The following is a 23,260-nucleotide window of genomic DNA, read 5'->3' as shown; positions in this document are numbered from 1 at the left end:
TTTAAAACAACACGAGGATGAGTAAATGATGACAGAATTTTCATTGAACTATCTCTTTAAGTTGTGCATTCAGTTGTGTCAAGGATGTTTAAGTCTTCATCATATCACCTCTGCAAGCCTGTAAAAGCAAATAATGAAATACATTACCATTGACTTCCATAGTAGGAAAAAAATATTTTGAAAGTATTTTGATATATGATGAAGAAAATATTTAGAAAAATGATAATTAGCACACAGTTGATGGTACCTATTAAATTCCATATTTTTTTTAATCCTACTATGGAAGTCAATGGTCACTATCTGTTGTGGGTTTACCATCACTCCTCAAAATATCTTCTTTTGTGTTAATCAGAAAAAAATAATGCATACAGATTTAAAACAACAAGAGGATGAGTAAATGATGACAGAATTTTCATTGAACTATCTCTTTAAGTTGTGCCTTCAGTTGTGTCAAGGATGTTTAAGTCTTCATCATATCACCTCTGCAAGCCTGTAAAGCAAATAATATAATACATTACCATTGACTGCCATAGTAGGAAAAAAATATTTTGGAAGTATTTTGATATATGATGAAGAAAATATTTTGAAAAATAATTAGCACACAGTTGATATTACCTTTTAAATTTCATCATTTTTATTCCTACTATGGAAGTCAATGATCACTATCTGCTGTGGGTTTACCATCACTCCTCAAAATATCTTCTTTTGTGTTAATCAGAAAAAAATAATGCATACAGATTTAAAACAACACGAGGATGAGTGAATGATGACAGAATTTTCATTCAACTATCTCTTTAAGTTGTGCATTCAGTTGTGTCAAGGATGTTTAAGTCTTCATTATATCACCTCTGCAAGCCTGTAAAAGCAAATAATGAAATACATTACCATTGACTTCCATAGTAGGAAAAAAATATTTTGGAAGTATTTTGATATATGATGAAGAAAATATTTAGAAAAATGATAATTAGCACACAGTTGATGGTACCTATTAAATTCCATCATTTTTTTAATCCTACTATGGAAGTCAATGGTCACTATCTGTTGTGGGTTTACCATCACTCCTCAAAATATCTTCTTTTGTGTTAATCAGAAAAAAATAATGCATACAGATTTAAAACAACACGAGGATGAGTAAATGATGACAGAATTTTCATTGAACTATCTCTTTAAGTTGTGCATTCAGTTGTGTCAAGGATGTTTAAGTCTTCATCATATCACCTCTGCAAGCCTGTAAAAGCAAATAATGAAATACATTACCATTGACTTCCATAGTAGGAAAAAAATATTTTGAAAGTATTTTGATATATGATGAAGAAAATATTTAGAAAAATGATAATTAGCACACAGTTGATGGTACCTATTAAATTCCATAATTTTTTTAATCCTACTATGGAAGTCAATGGTCACTATCTGTTGTGGGTTTACCATCACTCCTCAAAATATCTTCTTTTGTGTTAATCAGAAAAAAATAATGCATACAGATTTAAAACAACAAGAGGATGAGTAAATGATGACAGAATTTTCATTGAACTATCTCTTTAAGTTGTGCATTCAGTTGTGTCAAGGATGTTTAAGTCTTCATCATATCACCTCTGCAAGCCTGTAAAAGCAAATAATGAAATACATTACCATTGACTTCCATAGTAGGAAAAAATATTTTGGAAGTATTTTGATATATGATGAAGAAAATATTTTGAAAAATAATTAGCACACAGTTGATATTACCTTTTAAATTCCATCATTTGTATTCCTACTATGGAAGTCAATGGTCACTATCTGCTGTGGGTTTACCATCACTCCTCAAAATATCTTCTTTTGTGTTAATCAGAAAAAAATAATGCATACAGATTTAAAACAACACGAGGATGAGTGAATGATGACAGAATTTTCATTCAACTATCTCTTTAAGTTGTGCATTCAGTTGTGTCAAGGATGTTTAAGTCTTCATTATATCACCTCTGCAAGCCTGTAAAAGCAAATAATGAAATACATTACCATTGACTTCCATAGTAGGAAAAAAAATTGGAAGTATTTTGATAAATGATGAAGAAAATATTTTGAAAAATAATTAGCACACAGTTGATATTACCTTTTAAATTCCATCATTTTTATTCCTACTATGGAAGTCAATGGTCACTATCTGCTGTGGGTTTACCATCACTCCTCAAAATATCTTCTTTTGTGTTAATCAGAAAAAAATAATGCATACAGATTTAAAACAACACGAGGATGAGTAAATGATGACAGAATTTTCATTGAACTATCTCTTTAAGTTGTGCATTCAGTTGTGTCAAGGATGTTTAAGTCTTCATCATATCACCTCTGCAAGCCTGTAAAAGCAAATAATGAAATACATTACCATTGACTTCCATAGTAGGAAAAAAATATTTTGAAAGTATTTTGATATATGATGAAGAAAATATTTAGAAAAATGATAATTAGCACACAGTTGATGGTACCTATTAAATTCCATAATTTTTTTCATCCTACTATGGAAGTCAATGGTCACTATCTGTTGTGGGTTTACCATCACTCCTCAAAATATCTTCTTTTGTGTTAATCAGAAAAAAATAATGCATACAGATTTAAAACAACAAGAGGATGAGTAAATGATGACAGAATTTTCATTGAACTATCTCTTTAAGTTGTGCCTTCAGTTGTGTCAAGGATGTTTAAGTCTTCATCATATCACCTCTGCAAGCCTGTAAAGCAAATAATATAATACATTACCATTGACTGCCATAGTAGGAAAAAAATATTTTGGAAGTATTTTGATATATGATGAAGAAAATATTTTGAAAAATAATTAGCACACAGTTGATATTACCTTTTAAATTCCATCATTTTTATTCCTACTATGGAAGTCAATGGTCACTATCTGCTGTGGGTTTACCATCACTCCTCAAAATATCTTCTTTTGTGTTAATCAGAAAAAAATAATGCATACAGATTTAAAACAACACGAGGATGAGTGAATGATGACAGAATTTTCATTCAACTATCTCTTTAAGTTGTGCATTCAGTTGTGTCAAGGATGTTTAAGTCTTCATTATATCACCTCTGCAAGCCTGTAAAAGCAAATAATGAAATACATTACCATTGACTTCCATAGTAGGAAAAAAATATTTTGGAAGTATTTTGATATATGATGAAGAAAATATTTTGAAAAATGATAATTAGCACACAGTTGATGGTACCTATTAAATTCCATCATTTTTTTAATCCTACTATGGAAGTCAATGGTCACTATCTGTTGTGGGTTTACCATCACTCCTCAAAATATCTTCTTTTGTGTTAATCAGAAAAAAATAATGCATACAGATTTAAAACAACACGAGGATGAGTAAATGATGACAGAATTTTCATTGAACTATCTCTTTAAGTTGTGCATTCAGTTGTGTCAAGGATGTTTAAGTCTTCATCATATCACCTCTGCAAGCCTGTAAAAGCAAATAATGAAATACATTACCATTGACTTCCATAGTAGGAAAACAATATTTTGAAAGTATTTTGATATATGATGAAGAAAATATTTAGAAAAATGATAATTAGCACACAGTTGATGGTACCTATTAAATTCCATAATTTTTTTAATCCTACTATGGAAGTCAATGGTCACTATCTGTTGTGGGTTTACGATCACTCCTCAAAATATCTTCTTTTGTGTTAATCAGAAAAAAATAATGCATACAGATTTAAAACAACAAGAGGATGAGTAAATGATGACAGAATTTTCATTGAACTATCTCTTTAAGTTGTGCATTCAGTTGTGTCAAGGATGTTTAAGTCTTCATCATATCACCTCTGCAAGCCTGTAAAAGCAAATAATGAAATACATTACCATTGACTTCCATAGTAGGAAAAAATATTTTGGAAGTATTTTGATATATGATGAAGAAAATATTTTGAAAAATAATTAGCACACAGTTGATATTACCTTTTAAATTCCATCATTTTTATTCCTACTATGGAAGTCAATGGTCACTATCTGCTGTGGGTTTACCATCACTCCTCAAAATATCTTCTTTTGTGTTAATCAGAAAAAAATAATGCATACAGATTTAAAACAACACGAGGATGAGTGAATGATGACAGAATTTTCATTCAACTATCTCTTTAAGTTGTGCATTCAGTTGTGTCAAGGATGTTTAAGTCTACATTATATCACCTCTGCAAGCCTGTAAAAGCAAATAATGAAATACATTACCATTGACTTCCATAGTAGGAAAAAAAATTGGAAGTATTTTGATAAATGATGAAGAAAATATTTTGAAAAATAATTAGCACACAGTTGATATTACCTTTTAAATTCCATCATTTTTATTCCTACTATGGAAGTCAATGGTCACTATCTGCTGTGGGTTTACCATCACTCCTCAAAATATCTTCTTTTGTGTTAATCAGAAAAAAATAATGCATACAGATTTAAAACAACACGAGGATGAGTAAATGATGACAGAATTTTCATTGAACTATCTCTTTAAGTTGTGCATTCAGTTGTGTCAAGGATGTTTAAGTCTTCATCATATCACCTCTGCAAGCCTGTAAAAGCAAATAATGAAATACATTACCATTGACTTCCATAGTAGGAAAAAAATATTTTGAAAGTATTTTGATATATGATGAAGAAAATATTTAGAAAAATGATAATTAGCACACAGTTGATGGTACCTATTAAATTCCATAATTTTTTTCATCCTACTATGGAAGTCAATGGTCACTATCTGTTGTGGGTTTACCATCACTCCTCAAAATATCTTCTTTTGTGTTAATCAGAAAAAAATAATGCATACAGATTTAAAACAACAAGAGGATGAGTAAATGATGACAGAATTTTCATTGAACTATCTCTTTAAGTTGTGCCTTCAGTTGTGTCAAGGATGTTTAAGTCTTCATCATATCACCTCTGCAAGCCTGTAAAGCAAATAATATAATACATTACCATTGACTGCCATAGTAGGAAAAAAATATTTTGGAAGTATTTTGATATATGATGAAGAAAATATTTTGAAAAATAATTAGCACACAGTTGATATTACCTTTTAAATTCCATCATTTTTATTCCTACTATGGAAGTCAATGGTCACTATCTGCTGTGGGTTTACCATCACTCCTCAAAATATCTTCTTTTGTGTTAATCAGAAAAAAATAATGCATACAGATTTAAAACAACACGAGGATGAGTGAATGATGACAGAATTTTCATTCAACTATCTCTTTAAGTTGTGCATTCAGTTGTGTCAAGGATGTTTAAGTCTTCATTATATCACCTCTGCAAGCCTGTAAAAGCAAATAATGAAATACATTACCATTGACTTCCATAGTAGGAAAAAAATATTTTGGAAGTATTTTGATATATGATGAAGAAAATATTTTGAAAAATGATAATTAGCACACAGTTGATGGTACCTATTAAATTCCATCATTTTTTAATCCTACTATGGAAGTCAATGGTCACTATCTGTTGTGGGTTTACCATCACTCCTCAAAATATCTTCTTTTGTGTTAATCAGAAAAAAATAATGCATACAGATTTAAAACAACAAGAGGATGAGTAAATGATGACAGAATTTTCATTGAACTATCTCTTTAAGTTGTGCATTCAGTTGTGTCAAGGATGTTTAAGTCTTCATTATATCACCTCTGCAAGCCTGTAAAAGCAAATAATGAAATACATTACGATTGACTTCCATAGTAGGAAAAAAAATTGGAAGTATTTTGATAAATGATGAAGAAAATATTTTGAAAAATAATTAGCACACAGTTGATATTACCTTTTAAATTCCATCATTTTTATTCCTACTATGGAAGTCAATGGTCACTATCTGCTGTGGGTTTACCATCACTCCTCAAAATATCTTCTTTTGTGTTAATCAGAAAAAAATAATGCATACAGATTTAAAACAACACGAGGATGAGTAAATGATGACAGAATTTTCATTGAACTATCTCTTTAAGTTGTGCATTCAGTTGTGTCAAGGATGTTTAAGTCTTCATTATATCACCTCTGCAAGCCTGTAAAAGCAAATAATGAAATACATTACCATTGACTTCCATAGTAGGAAAAAAATATTTTGTAAGTATTTTGATATATGATGAAGAAAATATTTTGAAAAATGATAATTAGCACACAGTTGATGGTACCTATTAAATTCCATCATTTTTTTAATCCTACTATGGAAGTCAATGGTCACTATCTGTTGTGGGTTTACCATCACTCCTCAAAATATCTTCTTTTGTGTTAATCAGAAAAAAATAATGCATACAGATTCAAAACAACACGAGGATGAGTAAATGATGACAGAATTTTCATTGAACTATCTCTTTAAGTTGTGCATTCAGTTGTGTCAAGGATGTTTAAGTCTTCATCATATCACCTCTGCAAGCCTGTAAAAGCAAATAATGAAATACATTACCATTGACTTCCATAGTAGGAAAAAAAATATTTTGAAAGTATTTTGATATATGATGAAGAAAATATTTTGAAAAATGATAATTAGCACACAGTTGATGGTACCTATTAAATTCCATCATTTTTTTAATCCTACTATGGAAGTCAATGGTCACTATCTGTTGTGGGTTTACCATCACTCCTCAAAATATCTTCTTTTGTGTTAATCAGAAAAAAATAATGCATACAGATTTAAAACAACACGAGGATGAGTAAATGATGACAGAATTTTCATTGAACTATCTCTTTAAGTTGTGCATTCAGTTGTGTCAAGGATGTTTAAGTCTTCATCATATCACCTCTGCAAGCCTGTAAAAGCAAATAATGAAATACATTACCATTGACTTCCATAGTAGGAAAACAATATTTTGAAAGTATTTTGATATATGATGAAGAAAATATTTAGAAAAATGATAATTAGCACACAGTTGATGGTACCTATTAAATTCCATAATTTTTTTAATCCTACTATGGAAGTCAATGGTCACTATCTGTTGTGGGTTTACCATCACTCCTCAAAATATCTTCTTTTGTGTTAATCAGAAAAAATAATGCATACAGATTTAAAACAACAAGAGGATGAGTAAATGATGACAGAATTTTCATTGAACTATCTCTTTAAGTTGTGCATTCAGTTGTGTCAAGGATGTTTAAGTCTTCATCATATCACCTCTGCAAGCCTGTAAAAGCAAATAATGAAATACATTACCATTGACTTCCATAGTAGGAAAAAATATTTTGGAAGTATTTTGATATATGATGAAGAAAATATTTTGAAAAATAATTAGCACACAGTTGATATTACCTTTTAAATTCCATCATTTTTAATCCTACTATGGAAGTCAATGGTCACTATCTGTTGTGGGTTTACCATCACTCCTCAAAATATCTTCTTTTGTGTTAATCAGAAAAAAATAATGCATACAGATTTAAAACAACACGAGGATGAGTAAATGATGACAGAATTTTCATTGAACTATCTCTTTAAGTTGTGCATTCAGTTGTGTCAAGGATGTTTAAGTCTTCATCATATCACCTCTGCAAGCCTGTAAAAGCAAATAATGAAATACATTACCATTGACTTCCATAGTAGGAAAACAATATTTTGAAAGTATTTTGATATATGATGAAGAAAATATTTAGAAAAATGATAATTAGCACACAGTTGATGGTACCTATTAAATTCCATAATTTTTTTAATCCTACTATGGAAGTCAATGGTCACTATCTGTTGTGGGTTTACCATCACTCCTCAAAATATCTTCTTTTGTGTTAATCAGAAAAAAATAATGCATACAGATTTAAAACAACAAGAGGATGAGTAAATGATGACAGAATTTTCATTGAACTATCTCTTTAAGTTGTGCATTCAGTTGTGTCAAGGATGTTTAAGTCTTCATCATATCACCTCTGCAAGCCTGTAAAAGCAAATAATGAAATACATTACCATTGACTTCCATAGTAGGAAAAAATATTTTGGAAGTATTTTGATATATGATGAAGAAAATATTTTGAAAAATAATTAGCACACAGTTGATATTACCTTTTAAATTCCATCATTTTTATTCCTACTATGGAAGTCAATGGTCACTATCTGCTGTGGGTTTACCATCACTCCTCAAAATATCTTCTTTTGTGTTCATCAGAAAAAAATAATGCATACAGATTTAAATTAACACGAGGATGAGTGAATGATGACAGAATTTTCATTCAACTATCTCTTTAAGTTGTGCATTCAGTTGTGTCAAGGATGTTTAAGTCTTCATTATATCACCTCTGCAAGCCTGTAAAAGCAAATAATGAAATACATTACGATTGACTTCCATAGTAGGAAAAAAAATTGGAAGTATTTTGATAAATGATGAAGAAAATATTTTGAAAAATAATTAGCACACAGTTGATATTACCTTTTAAATTCCATCATTTTTATTCCTACTATGGAAGTCAATGGTCACTATCTGCTGTGGGTTTACCATCACTCCCCTGGTGAAAAACAAATATACTTTATTGTATTTCAAGTATATTTAACTTTGCAATAGTACATTACAAATATACTTACAAAGGAATGTACTTTCTTTAAACATATTTAAAGTATGCTTACAACATATTTGCGCGTATTTTTTACAATTAAACTTTTAACATACTTCAAAATAATTATACTTTAGTATATTTTCTAAAAGTATACTTTAGAAAAATATCCTTAAAGTTAAAGTTTTGTGCAATTTTTAAAGTATACTAAATTTAAACTTATTTTAAAATGTATTTTAGGTATACTTTATCGGTATGCTTAAAGTTATCATTATAATAATGCACTGACAGTATATTTCTAAAATACATTATTTAGTATTCTTTAGAAACAGTATATTTTAAGTACATTTTGAAAGTATATGGGGTGTTCAAATGTATATTATTTTATGGAGAAATAACGTGGGCTTAAAATTACGAGAGAGCAGTATGTTCAGTTACATTTTATATTGTAGATGTATACATTTGTAATATACTATTAACATAATAAGGTACACTTTAACTTCACTATAGTCAAGCATAGGATAAACCAATTAACTGTGTTTTACCACAAAATAACCATGGTTTTGCTTATAATAATCAATACACCAAAAAAACATGGTTACTAAACATTTACCACAAAAAAAAAAACATTCATTTTTGTAAGGGGAATATGAGTGTTTGTTTTTTTGTAGTTTTTGAGTCAATTGCATACCGCTTTTAGCTGTACACATTAATTAACTTAAACAGTTTTCGTAAATGCATTTCAGAGAAAAGTGAATTCTAAGATTTGAATAATGCATCTGACGTGTGTGTGATGACGTCACGACGCACGTATTTTGATTTTTACCAGTCGTTCAAGGCGGACGGATTCAGTCCCAAGGTACGTTAAAATATCTTAAAATTAATTATATTTGATTATCGTTTGACTATTCTGAAGTTTATCAGTAGACTATCATATTTCGAATGCGAAATATTGTCAATAACGCGGTGTCTAACTCGCTATTAGTGATAAGCTGCTGTGTAGCTTAGCTTAGCTTATAGCTAATGTTAAAGGTTTGAAAGATAGCACTGTTAGCCGTTTATATCGAATTAGTACACCCGATTGTTTTGTTAAATATACACTGTAAAAAATAAATTGTTGGCTCAATGAATTATTTTTTAGTAACTAGTTCCACAGAAATTTTACGTTCACTCAATTTCTGTCTCCAAAGTGTTACCTGGATTGATGTTTTTTAGTTGGCCCAAACTTGACTCAAATATAAAAAAGTATGTTTGCTCAACTAGCTTTATAGTTCATTCAACTAAAATGTTTTAATCAGTTGAATCTTTAAAAACATACAGCAAATACTCTGTCAATTAAAATTTAAGTATTCACTCAATGTTTTATGTGTTACTTCAATTAATATTTATTATTTGGGTTTTTTTTAATAACATTTTTTAATTATTTATCAAATAATTTATGCTGGTGTTGTAAACAAAATAATTAACTTCAGTCACATAAAAACAAAAGCTTTTTATTCACTTATCATACAGGCTGAACATACAGAATTAAGTCTTCTTTAAATAGAGGGCATAAAACAGTCCAAAAAGCCTCCAAAGTCAGTCAGAACATCTCCAGGGCCATTTAGGAGACTTTCTTCAGCCAGTCCAAGCGGAGACTGTCTCGCTATGTATCCTTCTGGTCTGCCCCTCACATCATCTCCGCTCTGGTTTGATAAACAGAGGAATATAAACACACACACATACATAAATAACATGTTTAATATAATAAAGCTTGACGGTGAAAGACTTTATTCCCTAAATAACGTTAATGTTAGGCCAAATTTCCCTCAGACATCACACATAATTAAACACTATTGGGCGCTTTTCTCGGACAGGGCTTTTCACTGACTAAAATAACTTACTGACATCTCTTAACATATGAGTGCTATTGTTTTGTCTCAAAATGCACGCCAGTATTGTATTATATAAGGTTTGTTTGTAAAAATGTACCAATTATAATAAAGACAGAGTTCTAAACTCTGTCCGGTAAACCAACCCTATATCCAGGCTTTTTATCTTAACTAAATTAGCTCCACTTTACTTCGGTAACATAACATAACACACTTCTAATATATCTTTACAAAAATATAATTACAAAAACGTCGAGTATTTGCGTCTTTGCCAATTAATATATTCTAAAATTAACATTTAATTACAACCACTTACCTGACGTGAACTTGAGGAAACGGCTGATTTGTGTCCTTGTGGGAAACAGTAAGTGATTCCAGCTGTTGCGTGCGGATTGATCTCAGATGAAATGACCTGTGATCCAGATCCTTCCGAGTTAAAACATTTTAAATTCAAAATACACAGACGCACGCCCATACATACATACATGCACACGCGCGAGCACGCACGCGCACGCACACGCACGCACACGGGTACACACACGGGTATATTTAGAAGTTTTAAGATTGTTATGATATTGGGACTATTTCTCCACTCGCACCTACAGCTCTGAAGTTCAAATTCGCAGGCAGTACGCAGCCCAGTTATAACAAATGTGAAAGATATGAAATATCATTCAACAGCGATATCATTTAAGTGCAATCCTAAAATATGATTTAAAACATACCGGTAAACCTTTTATTATTAAGTATAAGAAATTAAAATGAATTAAATCGCATGTTTAAACGCCACAGAGATATCAGAGCCAGCAGTCGATTTCTGATGGGCTTGCCGAGGCGAGGCTGCGCTGGGCGGGGTGTGAGCGCTTAAGTGTCTGTGATTTTCTGGAGCTCTTCTCCGTCCGAAAGTGTCCGAGCACATTTTTAAATAGACGCTATCTATATTAACCGACCGCATATTTAAACTTAAAGCACATACATTCACGCCTGAACAACTCTGAAAATTACATTTTGTTACCAAATAACAGTAATATTATGAGCATTTTGTTGTCAGGAAACATAGCTGTCATAAGTCCACATATTGACCAGATTTGTCTTAATTAGTTCAGTCAACATAGCCATTCTGAATGTTGACTGAATTTGAAAATTACCATTCACTTAATGTTTTAAACACAGATTTATCTAGACTTAAAATAATATGCCTACTCAACTAAGCCCAAACAAGAAAATTGGTTTAACTTATATATTTTTGCCCTTCCAACATTTCATTAATTGAATTTTTACAGTGTATGTATTGGTGTGTATGTATATGTTAATGAAAAAAGGTAGCGTCAGAAAATCTGTTTTTTAAATGTAGCGTGAAAGTTAACCATTTATTGACTGTTTAGAGGTTGTAAGGCTTTTACCTAACTGTATTTAGTATTAATGATGCTGCATTCTTTCCTCAGAAGCTAAAGTTTTTCCAAGACATTTGTAGGGAGGACTTTGCAGCTAATGGTAAGTCATTTTAAACTCTTAAGATATAATAATTCATTCGTAGTAGTAAATCAAGCTTCAGTTTAGATAACGTTATATACATATTGAGGCGGTTTTACCGGACAGGGATTAGACTAGTCCTAGACTAAAATAAATGTAAGAGCTGTCCAAACTGAAAACAACTTGCACTGACATATCTTAAAATACACCAGTGTCCTTTGTTTTGCCTCAAAATGCACACAGGTAATGTTTTTATTAAGGCATGTTTTTTGAAACTAGTTATTGTCCCGGTTAATCCGTGTCATGTCTTGTCTCTGTTCCGATTGTTATCACCTGGACATTCATTGATTAATTACCTGCCTCATCACACCTGTTTGTCATTTAGTCTGTGTGTGTATATATACCTCTGTCTTCTGTTTGCTCACTGCTGGATCATTGTCTTCGATACCCTGTCTGTTCCTGTGTTCATGTTCCTGAGTTTCTGTATTCACCTTGTCAGCCCTCGTGTTTTTATTATTAAATGTTATTTATTTGGAACCTTGCGTTTGCGTCCTGTCTCTCCTACCCTGTCGTGACATAATGATCCAGCCAAACTGGGCGCAGCGGGTTCACGGAGGGCGGCTCCCCCAGGAGTTTCGTCGAGGGGGAGTAGTGACATCGGGGTTCATTCCCCATCAGCCCCGATGTCTCTTGGGGACCACCGTGAGCGCTCGCTCGCTCCTGCGGGAGGAGGATCGGCCCAGGCGGTCCCCCAACGGTTGAGTCGTCGTCGACGGTCCCTCGGAGGACCACCATCCTGCTCGCAGGGGGATCCGGAACGGACCACGCCCGATCATTTCCCCGGGGTGGCTACCGAGGGTCTCCGTTTCCGCGAGGGGATGGGAGATGATTTCCGGGGGCATCTGATCGTCGACGATTCCCAGGAGGGGGGTAATTCGTCTGCCTCGGTTCTCGGAGCGATCGCTCCGGTTCTCCTGGCGCAGTCCGGCCAACCGTCCTGTTGGTCTCATCCCGGCGGCTGCCGGCTTCGCCAGGGTCCCCAAGCCCTCCACCCCTCCCTTGGACTCTCGCTACCAGACTTTGTTTTTGTTGTTTTATGTGAGTGTCTGGTAGCCACTCGTAGAGGGGAGGGTAATGTCACGGTTAATCCGTGTCATGTCTTGTCTCTGTTCCGATTGTTATCACCTGGACATTCATTGATTAATTACCTGCCTCATCACACCTGTTTGTCATTTAGTCTGTGTGTGTATATATACCTCTGTCTTCTGTTTGCTCACTGCTGGATCATTGTCTACGATACCCTGTCTGTTCCTGTGTTCATGTTCCTGAGTTTCTGTATTCACCTTGTCAGCCCTCGTGTTTTTATTATTAAATGTTATTTATTTGGAACCTTGCGTTTGCGTCCTGTCTCTCCTACCCTGTCGTGACAGTTATATTTCTTAATTAAACTAAGGCCTAGTCCTGTTTTAAGCTAATCCCTTTACAGGAAACCACCCAATTGTCTGCTTGTTGCATTTTCTTTCTGACAAGTTTTACATTTAAATTTAATACAATAAAATCTTTCTTTAGGAGCTGAAGTATTTTATGTAAGGAGGATTTTGCAGCCCATATAGGCAAGTCATTATAATGAAAACTCTTAGGGGTGGTTTCCCGGACAGGGACAGGATAGTTTTAACAAACATGCCTTACTAAAAACATTACTTATGTGCATAACGATGTAGAACAATGGGCACTGATGTATTTTAAGATATGTCAGAGCAAGTTGTTTTCAGTTTGAACACCTCTTACATTTATTTTAGTCTAATCCCTGTCCGGGAAACTGCTCCTTAAAGGGACACAAGGCAAGTCTGAGTATTATTTCTCTACTAGCTCCCCCTAGTGTCTGGGAGTAAATGCTTTCTATATCTGAGACTTGACGAGACTGAAGAACACCTGGTCGGATACAGCGAACTTGCAAGTGGGGTATTCTTCCTACTGACGGTAGGCGCGGGCGAGAGAGTCTTCATTCGTCATGTAATGAGTCATTTAACCATATCCAGACTTACGATGATGATTTATTAACATAAAAATGCTGCCTTGTGTCTCTTTAATATATATGATGACATTTAAGTCAAGCTCTAGTTTAGGTAAAAATATATCTGCTATACAATCTCTGCCAGTAAACTATAGATTTAATACAGTAAGTCTTAAATAAATGTAATGTTTTAATATTAAACACTTTTTAATTGAGCTTATTGTCTCTCTTTTTCAGATTTCCTTAGGCTGAACCAAAACCTGCCAGACTAAAGTTGATTTGGGAAAGACATTGTAAACTCAATCATCTTGACATTCTTCAATGAGTAATTGTTCAATTTTTAGGCAAATACTGTACACTTTGAATGCTGTGAATAAAACTATATTTTAAATATATTTAAAATGAATTGTTTTTGACTGTTTTAATCAGCTTTTATTTATTTGGAAAAAATTATTTTGGTTATGTTACCAGCTAAAGAAATCTATTCCCAAAATAGCACTCTTTAAGTTAACTAATTATTAACGCACTTGAAGTATACTCATTACTAATCTAGCTGCAGGTATGTAAAAGTATACAAAATGTAATGTACTTGGCATATTCATTTTTCACCAGGGCAGTTTTTAGAATTTTGGATTGGCCAAAAATATATAGAATATACGCTAACAGTCTATTTAAGGTATACTGATTGTATGTTTGCAAGACACTCATAATACATTTGTAATGTACTCCTAACATAAATAAAACACACTCTAAATCCACTTATCAAGCATGAATTTAGCACAAAAACAGTCATGTACTTAAATTGTACTAAATACACTTAAAGTTGTTCCACTTTAGCACACAAAAGTACACTAAATACACTTAAAGTTGTACTTTGTTACAATTAATATACAACTAAAATATATTAAGTACAAAATTAGTTGTTCCAAAATAGCACTCTTTAAATAAACTAATCAATAGCACACTTTAAGTATACTGGTCATTAGTGTGACTGCAAGTATACTTAAGTATATCAAAATTAAATATATTTAGCATACTATTTTTTCCCCAGGGTCCTCAAAATATCTTCTTTTGTGTTAATCAGAAAAAAATAATGCATACAGATTTAAAACAACACGAGGATGAGTAAATGATGACAGAATTTTCATTGAACTATCTCTTTAAGTTGTGCATTCAGTTGTGTCAAGGATGTTTAAGTCTTCATCATATCACCTCTGCAAGCCTGTAAAAGCAAATAATGAAATACATTACCATTGACTTCCATAGTAGGAAAAAAAATATTTTGAAAGTATTTTGATATATGATGAAGAAAATATTTAGAAAAATGATAATTAGCACACAGTTGATGGTACCTATTAAATTCCATAATTTTTTTAATCCTACTATGGAAGTCAATGGTCACTATCTGTTGTGGGTTTACCATCACTCCTCAAAATATCTTCTTTTGTGTTAATCAGAAAAAAATAATGCATACAGATTTAAAACAACAAGAGGATGAGTAAATGATGACAGAATTTTCATTGAACTATCTCTTTAAGTTGTGCATTCAGTTGTGTCAAGGATGTTTAAGTCTTCATCATATCACCTCTGCAAGCCTGTAAAAGCAAATAATGAAATACATTACCATTGACTTCCATAGTAGGAAAAAATATTTTGGAAGTATTTTGATATATGATGAAGAAAATATTTTGAAAAATAATTAGCACACAGTTGATATTACCTTTTAAATTCCATCATTTTTATTCCTACTATGGAAGTCAATGGTCACTATCTGCTGTGGGTTTACCATCACTCCTCAAAATATCTTCTTTTGTGTTAATCAGAAAAAAATAATGCATACAGATTTAAAACAACACGAGGATGAGTGAATGATGACAGAATTTTCATTCAACTATCTCTTTAAGTTGTGCATTCAGTTGTGTCAAGGATGTTTAAGTCTTCATTATATCACCTCTGCAAGCCTGTAAAAGCAAATAATGAAATACATTATCATTGACTTCCATAGTAGGAAAAAAAATTGGAAGTATTTTGATAAATGATGAAGAAAATATTTTGAAAAATAATTAGCACACAGTTGATATTACCTTTTAAATTCCATCATTTTTATTCCTACTATGGAAGTCAATGGTCACTATCTGCTGTGGGTTTACCATCACTCCTCAAAATATCTTCTTTTGTGTTAATCAGAAAAAAATAATGCATACAGATTTAAAACAACACGAGGATGAGTAAATGATGACAGAATTTTCATTGAACTATCTCTTTAAGTTGTGCCTTCAGTTGTGTCAAGGATGTTTAAGTCTTCATCATATCACCTCTGCAAGCCTGTAAAGCAAATAATATAATACATTACCATTGACTGCCATAGTAGGAAAAAAATATTTTGGAAGTATTTTGATATATGATGAAGAAAATATTTTGAAAAATAATTAGCACACAGTTGATATTACCTTTTAAATTCCATCATTTTTATTCCTACTATGGAAGTCAATGGTCACTATCTGCTGTGGGTTTACCATCACTCCTCAAAATATCTTCTTTTGTGTTAATCAGAAAAAAATAATGCATACAGATTTAAAACAACACGAGGATGAGTGAATGATGACAGAATTTTCATTCAACTATCTCTTTAAGTTGTGCATTCAGTTGTGTCAAGGATGTTTAAGTCTTCATTATATCACCTCTGCAAGCCTGTAAAAGCAAATAATGAAATACATTACCATTGACTTCCATAGTAGGAAAAAAATATTTTGGAAGTATTTTGATATATGATGAAGAAAATATTTTGAAAAATGATAATTAGCACACAGTTGATGGTACCTATTAAATTCCATCATTTTTTTAATCCTACTATGGAAGTCAATGGTCACTATCTGTTGTGGGTTTACCATCACTCCTCAAAATATCTTCTTTTGTGTTAATCAGAAAAAAATAATGCATACAGATTTAAAACAACACGAGGATGAGTAAATGATGACAGAATTTTCATTGAACTATCTCTTTAAGTTGTGCCTTCAGTTGTGTCAAGGATGTTTAAGTCTTCATCATATCACCTCTGCAAGCCTGTAAAGCAAATAATGAAATACGATACCATTGACTGCCATAGTAGGAAAAAAATATTTTGGAAGTATTTTGATATATGATGAAGAAAGTATTTTGAAAAATGATAATTAGCACACAGTTGATGGTACCTATTAAATTCCATCATTTTTTTTAATCCTACTATGGAAGTCAATGGTCACTATCTGTTGTGGGTTTACCATCATTCCTCAAAATATTTTCTTTTGTGTTAATCAGAAAAAAATAATGCATACAGGTTTTAAACAACACGAGGATGAGTAAATGATGACAGAATTTTCATTGAACTATCTCTTTAAGTTGTGCATTCAGTTGTGTCAAGGATGTTTAAGTCTTCATCATATCACCTCTGCAAGCCTGTAAAGCAAATAATGAAATACATTACCATTGACTTCCATAGTAGGAAAAAAATTGGAAGTATTTTGATAAATTATGAAGAAAATATTTTGAAAAATAATTAGCACACAGTTGATATTACCTTTTAAATTCCATCATTTTTATTCCTACTATGGAAGTCAATGGTCACTATCTGCTGTGGGTTTACCATCACTCCTCAAAATATTTTCTTTTGTGTTAATCAGAAAAAAATAATGCATACAGATTTAAAACAACAAGAGGATGAGTAAATGATGACAGAATTTTCATTGAACTATCTCTTTAAGTTGTGCATTCAGTTGTGTCAAGGATGTTTAAGTCTTCATCATATCACCTCTGCAAGCCTGTAAAAGCAAATAATGAAATACATTACCATTGACTTCCATAGTAGGAAAAAAATATTTTGGAAGTATTTTGATATATGATGAAGAAAATATTTTGAAAAATGATAATTAGCACACAGTTGATGGTACCTATAAAATTCCATAATTTTTTTAATCCTACTATGGAAGTCAATGGTCACTATCTGTTGTGGGTTTACCATCACTCCTCAAAATATCTTCTTTTGTGTTAATCAGAAAAAAATAATGCATACAGATTTAAAGGTGCAGTGTGTAAATTTTAGCAGCATCTAGTGGTGAGGTTGTGAATAGTAACCAACGGCTCAGTCCACTGTTCACCTCTTGCTTTTGAAACACATAGAGAAGCTACGGTAGCCGCCACCGGACAAACATGTCATCGTTGGAGACAACTTGGTAAAAAATTTGTCTGTTAAGGGGTTCTGTAGAAACATGGCTGCACAAAATGGCGGCTTCCATGTAAGGGGACCCTCAGTGTATGTAGATAAAACGTCTCATTCTAAGGCAATAAACACATAACGGTGCATTATAAAAATGTCTTTATACACCCATGATAATATAGTTTTGTATATTATTTTGCATTTCTGTCAAGAGATCCTTTTAAAAATTACACACTGCACCTTTAAAACAACAAGAGGATGAGTAAATGATGACAGAATTTTCATTGAACTATCTCTTTAAGTTGTGCCTTCAGTTGTGTCAAGGATGTTTAAGTCTTCATCATATCACCTCTGCAAGCCTGTAAAGCAAATAATGAAATACGATACCATTGACTGCCATAGTAGGAAAACAATATTTTGGAAGTATTTTGATATATGATGAAGAAAGTATTTTGAAAAATGATAATTAGCACACAGTTGATGGTACCTATTAAATTCCATCATTTTTTTAATCCTACTATGGAAGTCAATGGTCACTATCTGTTGTGGGTTTACCATCATTCCTCAAAATATTTTCTTTTGTGTTAATAAAAAACTAATGCATACAGGTTTTAAACAACACGAGGATGAGTTAATGATGACAGAATTTTCATTGAACTATCTCTTTAAGTTGTGCATTCAGTTGTGTCAAGGATGTTTAAGTCTTCATCATATCACCTCTGCAAGCCTGTAAAAGCAAATAATGAAATACATTACCATTGACTTCCATAGTAGGAAAAAATATTTTGGAAGTATTTTGATATATGATGAAGAAAATATTTTGAAAAATGATAATTAGCACACAGTTGATGGTACCTATAAAATTCCATAATTTTTTTAATCCTACTATGGAAGTCAATGGTCACTATCTGTTGTGGGTTTACCATCACTCCTCAAAATATCTTCTTTTGTGTTAATCAGAAAAAAATAATGCATACAGATTTAAAACAACAAGAGGATGAGTAAATGATGACAGAATTTTCATTGAACTATCTCTTTAAGTTGTGCCTTCAGTTGTGTCAAGGATGTTTAAGTCTTCATCATATCACCTCTGCAAGCCTGTAAAGCAAATAATGAAATACGATACCATTGACTGCCATAGTAGGAAAAAAATATTTTGGAAGTATTTTGATATATGATGAAGAAAGTATTTTGAAAAATGATAATTAGCACACAGTTGATGGTACCTATTAAATTCCATCATTTTTTTTAATCCTACTATGGAAGTCAATGGTCACTATCTGTTGTGGGTTTACCATCATTCCTCAAAATATTTTCTTTTGTGTTAATAAAAAACTAATGCATACAGGTTTTAAACAACACGAGGATGAGTAAATGATGACAGAATTTTAATTGAACTATCTCTTTAAGTTGTGCCTTCAGTTGTGTCAAGGATGTTTAAGGCTTCATCATATCACCTCTGCAAGCCTGTAAAGCAAATAATGAAATACGATACCATTGACTGCCATAGTAGGAAAAAAATATTTTGGAAGTATTTTGATATATGATGAAGAAAGTATTTTGAAAAATGATAATTAGAACACAGTTGATGTTACCTATTAAATTCCATAATTTTTTTAATCCTACTATGGAAGTCAATGGTCACTATCTGTTGTGGGTTTACCATCATTCCTCAAAATATTTTCTATTGTGTTAATAAAAAAACTAATGCATACAGGTTTTAAACAACACGAGGATGAGTATATGATGACAGAATTTTCATTGAACTATCTCTTTAAGTTGTACCTTCAGTTGTGTCAAGGATGTTTAAGTCTTCATCATATCACCTCTGCACGCCTTTAAAGCAAATAATGAAATACATTACCATTGACTTCCAAAGTAGGAAAAAAAATGGAAGTATTTTGATAAATGATGAAGAAAATATTTTGAAAAATAATTAGCACACAGTTGATATTACCTTTTAAATTCCATCATTTTTATTCCTACTATGGAAGTCAATGGTCACTCACGTGTAACTCGTCATGACCCGGTTCTGAAAATCCACCGCATCAAACACACACGCAAAACTCCGCTGCTAATCCGGATAATAAACTATATCCATTGTTTCCATAAGGCTGGATGTCTTCTCCTTACATCCAAAAACACACTTCTTGTTGTGCCATTGTTGACTTTTGAAATTAAACAAGGCTGAGTGGCGTGATAAGCTGTTAGCAAGCTCTAGCGTCTCCCGCTGACTGACGGCTGGGCGGGGTTTTCCGGGGTAAGTTTTCCGGCGGAAGCCCATATAAAGAAGTGATATGTATCGAAAACCCCTGAAACGTCAGTTAGAACCGTAATCGAAAAAATTAGCCGAAACTTGTACGAACCCTGGCGAAGTGCATTCGGCACAGAAATACTCTGAAACACGCCCAACTGCATTTTTGACACTTTGCCTACGTTTAGCATGAGGAAACAATAACTGTGTTAATAAGTCAGAATGCTTGAAATACCATTAAACCCCCCCTTTTAAGGATCGCTCTGAATGGGATCTCTATGAAAAGTCCGTCACAAAAATGGAATTATCTCTGCTTTTTGCTCAAAATGTGGTGTTTTTGCAGAAACCTACCCATATTCAAAAGCTGATTACAAAAGAACTACTCAAGGTAGGATCAAACGTTTTTTTTTTGTTTGAAAGCAGAGGGTCTGTTCTTTCATTTGGTATATGTTTAAATATCTGAAGAAGAACATTTTCTGGAAGGCATTAAACTTTGGTGAAAATCATGAAAAACGCTGGCGGGCAACTTTTTTTAAAAAATGCTGCCGGTGAAAGAGTTAAGATGAATATACAACCTCGTATTAATTTTGTAAGCAGTATGATCCCCCTTGCTCCACCGGATGGTTATTGGAAGAAGCTACAAGGAATCATTATCTCTTATTTATGGAACAAAAAAAACCCCAGAATCAAATCATCTAAATTTGTTGTGGTTTTCCTTTTCTTCAAATAAAACAATCTTCAGTCTTAGGTTTTGATTTCAAAGATGGACTTTATTGTTAGCGAAATAAAGCCGTGAGGAGATCTTGCAAGATCCACTGGCTTCTTCTGGCACCATGGCTGATATATATATATACTTTGGGTCCCTCCCCTCCATGCTTAGAACAATATAGGATTTGTAATCTGAAGAACCACATGACATTCCTCAGACCAGTGTCTCCTTCCCATGACCTATTTGACCCTTGGCTATTTGCTAATACTATAACCCTTTGTGCCCGTCCAGATGGTTCTTTAAACTACCATGAAACCTGAATACACACAGCTGGTCCAGATGGTTCTTTAAACTACTATGAAACCTGAATACACACAGCTGGTCCAGATGGTTCTTTAAACTATTGCATAGTTGGATTATATTGGCAAACTCATGATGCACATATTTGGATTAAAATAAACTACTTCACATTACAAAGACATAGATCATCAGGAGGTGTCAATTTGCCCCATTTTGAGTGGTATTCTTGGTGTTTTTTTTGCGTTCGTTTGCCATATGGTCTAATCCAGAGACTTTGGTGTCATGGCGTCCTATTGAAGAACGTTTAGCACAACCATATTGTCTGTCTAATTTGGTCTATTTTAAAATACCCCATAATATAATCAAACGGGATTTTGGGCCAATAATTTCTTATTTACTCATGATATGGTATAAAGTTAATCGATTTGCTAAAATTTCAAAAACTTTCTTTGCTCAATCCCCTTTTTTTAACAACCATTCTCTTCTAATTGAAAAGAAACCAATTATGTTCCATAAGTGGAGCAATAGAGGGGTTTGTGTCCTTAGGGATATTATAGGGGAACAGGGTCTTCGCGCATTCCATGACCTGGAGAGATCTTATAATTTAACGGGCACTTTTTATTTTTATTTACAGTTGCGTGCTGCGATGCGTGCTCAAGGTGTTCCTTGGGGTATTGAGTTGGAGAACCATTCCCTTCATGTAATTGTTGATACCAAGGGTAAAATGAATGGTATTGTCTCAGTCTTAAGTTTATAACTAAAGCTTCATATAAGCCATTACCTCTTTTTAGACTCTGGAAGACAGATATTAACATCTCGCAGGACCCAGACTGGTGTACGGTCTGGTCAAATATATTTCTATCCTCTCAGAATCCTGACCATCAAATGATACATTATAGATTTGTCCATAGGTCTTATCTAACTCCGAGAAGATTGCAGCAAATGAAATTTAGAGATAATCCATTCTGTGATTTTTGTACAGACAATACCGTTGCTACTTTTTACCATATGGTGTGGCAGTGTCCAGAGGTCAATAGATTTTGGTATAGCATTTCATCCATTCTGTCTAATATTATAAAGGAACCTATCCCTTTTTCGCCTTGCTTGTTTTTGCTTAATGACACATCATCTCTTAAACTAACAATAAACAATTGGCGTCTTCTTCTGGCTGGTCTGACAGCCGCCAAAAGAATGATAGTCTCTCGCTGGAAACCACCACATACATTGTTAGTGAAGAAATGGTTTTCTTCTTACTGGGATATTGTCCAGCTAGAGCTTTCAACAGCACGTTTACATCATGCTAAAGCTACTAATATTGATTGTTGGTTAGAGTTATTAGAGAAGTTGAATGAAATGATGTAGGTTAAATTAAATTTTATTTATTTATTTTTGCTTTTTTCCCTCTCTCTCTCTTTTTGGAATGGATATGCATATTGTGTGTCATGTATAAACGAAATGATCGTTATGTTGTACATACACTGTACTTAGCCTTGTGATTACTATTTAGAATATTGAATGGATTTGTATGGATTTATGGATGATGTTTAGGGGTTGACTGTGTGACACTTGCATTACATGTGAACAGCCCCTACGCTAATATGATTTTGTTTTTCTCTCCCTGTCTCGTCCTCGACCCTGAGGACAATGGGACAAACAGACCCAGTTCCGGTAGATGTGAAAGTCGGCACACCTCTGATCTACTGGTCGTCCCTCAATGTGATGCCCAGCTGATGCCTGACCAACGATCACCGGCAGAACCCGCTTAATCTCCGCTTAATCTCCTTATCCGTTTATATGTGTGTATATACATGTATATCTCCCAAGGGTTTTTCCCTCCTAGGACTTTTTATTTTTTATTTCCTCGGCTAAACAACCTGGGGTTTTTGTTTTTTTCTCCTATATACTAAAGGTAAGCACTTTTTGCTTATTAATTGGGTTTGTGTTGTTTAACAGAGTTGCCCAAAGTGG

The 23,260-nt window shown here is 32.9% G+C and overlaps 1 long non-coding RNA gene across 1 annotated transcript; it reads left to right on the top strand.

Annotated features, from left to right (window-relative positions):
- Window positions 1-8,438: 8,438 nt before the first annotated feature.
- LOC129434329 (uncharacterized) lies at window positions 8,439-14,877 on the top strand. Its single transcript, XR_012369460.1, has 3 exons — window positions 8,439-9,338; window positions 11,796-11,844; window positions 14,075-14,877. It is a non-coding gene; the product is annotated as an uncharacterized lncRNA (long non-coding RNA).
- The last annotated feature ends 8,383 nt before the right edge of the window (window positions 14,878-23,260 follow it).

This window comes from Misgurnus anguillicaudatus, chromosome 5 (assembly GCF_027580225.2).
Source record: "Misgurnus anguillicaudatus chromosome 5, ASM2758022v2, whole genome shotgun sequence".
NCBI classification, from domain to species: Eukaryota; Metazoa; Chordata; class Actinopteri; order Cypriniformes; family Cobitidae; genus Misgurnus; species Misgurnus anguillicaudatus.
Note: the sequence above shows the minus strand (reverse complement) of the source record. Positions and strands in the feature narration are given on the sequence as shown.